Here is a 4150-nt window from a genome sequence, read left to right as displayed (position 1 = left end):
TAAACTCAAGTGTTCTCTCTCTGAGGCAAACTTAAGATACAGCCCACTTGCAAGCTTGGAAATGTTTAAGCTTCTTGACTGCAGCAGAACCAGACAGACTATATAGGTAAAAAGTCCTCTTGTATTATTACTGCAATGTTTGCAAAGTTTTCTAAGCCCCCTTTCCTTGGCTCATTACCCAGTCTTCCACCTTTACTCCTCACCCTGGTTAATATTAAACATTTAACTATAGTTCAATAGTACTTCTTTGTATTACTTGTTTTAACTAGTTAAAATGAGACCCCCATAATACGCTGAAATAAAAAAAAAAACCCAAAAACCAAAACTAGTTAAAATGAGAAGTTATGTATCTTAATTAGGTGAAAGGGCCAATTCTTTGATTGTCTGAGGGGGGTGGGGTGGGGTGAAAAAAAAGCCTGTAGTGACACACATTGGAAATGGTTTGTAACCAGTATATTAAAGAGACATTCATACATTTCAAGAACTGTTTATATTCTGATACCCAGATTTAAGCATGTGAACACATCAATGAGACTTTTAAACATACAATTAAAGCTATTCATTGTTTGCTATACTACCAACATTGAATTACAGTTACTTTGGAGCATAAGTCAAATGGTTTAAAGTAAGCCTGTAACATACCTAAAGAAGACCTTCCTATATTATGCATGCAAATTACCTCTCCATGTAAAGGTCTCTTCTTCAACTTCTAAATTATCCACTTTTGGAAGTTACTACTCAGGGGGGCTTATCATGGTCCAAAGAGAAGAGGGAAAAAATAACCAAGACTGGTCAAGTTACATATATATGGATATATTATATATGGATGGCACAGAGGGAATGCAACTCTAGAAGTGCAAGCCCTCAAGAAGCAGCATATTATGATAAACCCCTTCTTTTGAAAGGCATCTTTTCTATCACTGATACCATGGGCTAGATTATGTAGTATGCCATCTTCAAGTAACAGCTGAGGCAAAATAAATTCAGAGGCATCACAATGAATCCCACCTAATACAAATTAACTATACAGACCAACACGTGTCTACAAATTTAAGTTTTCTTTTTCTGATTGCCAGTTAAATACAGAGTTTTAATTTCATAGCTTAACAATGAAGGGTCACAATGAAGCCAGTACATACACCTAGCATTTCAGTCTAAGCTTGTCCACATACATAGCTGAAATCAATTACAAGGTTTAGCCTAATAAATGCTAGGGGAACTTTTTCTTAAAGTAATTTTTACAGGTATTAAATTTCACCTTGCACACTGAAGTCATCATACATACAGGGCAAAGTCAGCTTTTATATTTGCGTTTATTTGTTTAACTTTTAAAACACTACTATAGTTGAATATTATAAGAAAAACAATAGTAAGTAGTGAGCGTATTATGATTATAGTCCTTCACTCATTTCACTACTGCATATAAAATGTCAGCAGTGAGTCTCATTCACTGGCCTCATTAAGAGGTTTGACACTGAACACCACCTCTGGGATGATGTTCATCATCCTCATATGCTTCTCCATTGTAATGGCGCCGTCTCTCTTGATTTGGATCAAAGTCCACTAGTTCTACTTGATCCATTTCATCAGTCTCTTCTACTTCCTTCCTCTCAGGTAGGAGTTTTTCCAGCAAAGACAGTTTATCAGGAGAAAGAAAGCCATTTTCAGGAAAATTTACCTTAAATTCGATGATTAGGCGACCCTTTTCATATGGTCTACGATAAATTGGCATGCCTTCATTTAGCACACACTTGATATCTCCATGCTTGACAATCTGACCTGGATGAGAGGTGATGACTATGGTTCGGTTGTCAAGAGTAGATATTGGCTTCTGGAAGCCACATAATGCTTCAACCAGCTGTATGTCCATACACATGAAAAGGTCTTCTCCTCGTCGAGTAAAAACAGCATGGTCCTTCTGATCTAACACAATGATAATATCTCCTGGCTCTAGTCCTGGTTCTTGGTCTCCTTCACCATGGAATGTTATCTTCTGGCCATCTTTCATGCCTTTGTCAATATGAACTTCTAGAATCTTATTTTCTCGAACTATCTTCCTTCCATTGCAGCTTTTACATCTGTCTTTAGGACTGATCCGTTCCCCATGGCCCTGGCACTCCATGCACACTAATTGAATTTGCTGGACCATTCCAGGTCCTATCTGATGAATTCTTATTTGCATTCCAGTACCTCAGCAATTGGGACAGCACTCTACTGCTCCTTTCTTACCACCTCGGCCTTCACATTTGTCACAAATCACATTCTTTTGCAGAGCCAGTTTTCTTGTTGCACCATTATATAAATCTTCTAAGGTTACTGAGAGCTGATGTACAACATTTTTACCTCTCCTTTCTCTTTGCATCCTTCCTCCTCCTCCAAAAAACATATCAAAGATGTCCATGGGGGAGCCAAAACCGCCACCTGCTCCACCCTCTTTAATTGCCTGTTCTCCTCCTTTGTCATATAGTTCTCTTTTCTTTGCATCAGAGAGAACTTCGTAAGCTTGAGAAATCTGTTTAAACTTCTCTCCTTCATTTGGCCTCTTATCAGGGTGGTACTTCAAGGCCAGTTTCCTATAAGCCTTTTTCAACTCTTCATGAGTGGCATTGGGTTTGACCCCCAAAACATCATAGTAAGTGGTTTCTTTCACCATTTTCTACAGCCGGTGAGCGGGCTGAGGCCGACGTGGAGGAGCGGGAAGGAGCGCGTAGCCGTGCGCAGCTTGGGCAGCTGCTGCTCCTCCACCTCTCACCGAGCGTTCTGGAAAGTTCTGCCTATTTTTTTTTTTTTTTTTTTTTTTTTGAGACAGAGTCTCGCTTTGTTGCCCAGGCTAGAGTGAGTGCCGTGGCGTCAGCCTAGCTCACAGCAACCTCAATCTCCTGGGTTCAAGCGATCCTGCTGCCTCAGCCTCCCGAGTAGCTGGGACTACAGGCATGTGCCACCATGTCCGGCTAATTTTTTTCTATATATATATTAGTTGGCCAATTAATTTCTTTCTATTTTTATAGTAGAGACGGGGGTCTTGCTCTTGCTCAGGCTGGCTTCGAACTCTGGACCTTGAGCAATCTGCCTGCCTCAGCCTCCCAGAGTGCTAGGATTACAGGCGTGAGCCACCGGGCCCGGCCTTGAAAGATCTTTAAAACACTCAGACACATTTTTTAACCTTGTAAATAAATAGGTTAAAGTATGTTTAAGCTGTCTTTGCAGCCAGAGTGGCTCACACCTCACCTCAGAGTCGATAACCTTTTGTCCCTTACAGCATTGTTTTAGGGGCATCAAGAGCACTGGTGAAGCAGCACTTCCCCAAACACTGCTCCACTCTCCTCTCAGGGGTTTTCTTCTAAGTCACTGACACCAGCTATTTTTCAAGTTTTGATGCTGGAACTTTCTTGCTGTTACCAGAAGGTGTCAGTCAAATACAGCTATGGCAAGACTGCTACTTGGCCAATACAGATGGAAACCTGCATCCGGATTTCAGAAGGATTAGCATGTAGGAAGGGCGTGGTTTATCTCAGAATCAATTAATATAGTAGTGTGAAGGGGGAGGTAAGAAAGGAGACCCCTAGGAAGCTACCACAGGCTGAGTACGGTGGTTCAATCCTGTTATGGTAGCACTCTGGGAGGCTGAGGTGGGCGGATCATTTGAGCTCGGGGGTTCGAGACCAGCCTGAGCAAGAGGGAGAGGCCCTCTCTACTAAAAATAGAAAAATTAACCACATGTGGTAGTGCGAGCCTGAGGCAGGAGGATCGCTTGAGTCCAGGAGTTCGAGGTTGCTGTGAGCTAGCTAGGCTGATACCACAGCATTCTAGTCCAGGCAACAGTGAGACTCTGTCTCAAAAAAAATAAAGAAAGAAAATAAAAGAAAATGATATCTATCAAGCCTTATTCAAAAGTATTCAAAAGCTATAGAATTTAAAATAGTGTATATAGGTGCAGGGATAGACAATATATATGAATAGAATGTAATAAAGGGCCCACTAAATAGGCCTATGCATATATGGAAACTTGATTCATGACCCAGAGAGTATTGCAGATGAATGAGGAAAGAACAGACTGTTTATCACAGAGAAAATGGGCTGGCTATACTGGGGGAAAATTAGATCCCTACCAGGAAGTATACATGGAAATACATTACAGAGGATAGATTAA

The 4150-nt window shown here is 40.9% G+C and overlaps 1 pseudogene; it reads right to left on the bottom strand.

Moving 5' to 3' along the window:
- Positions 1-1284: 1284 nt before the first annotated feature.
- Positions 1285-2772, bottom strand: LOC105872632 (dnaJ homolog subfamily A member 1 pseudogene; annotated as a pseudogene).
- Positions 2773-4150: the final 1378 nt, after the last annotated feature.

The sequence above is a fragment of the Microcebus murinus genome, chromosome 11 (assembly GCF_040939455.1).
Source record: "Microcebus murinus isolate Inina chromosome 11, M.murinus_Inina_mat1.0, whole genome shotgun sequence".
In the NCBI taxonomy this organism is placed as follows: domain Eukaryota; kingdom Metazoa; phylum Chordata; class Mammalia; order Primates; family Cheirogaleidae; genus Microcebus; species Microcebus murinus.
This window is presented reverse-complemented; position numbering and strand designations above follow the sequence as displayed.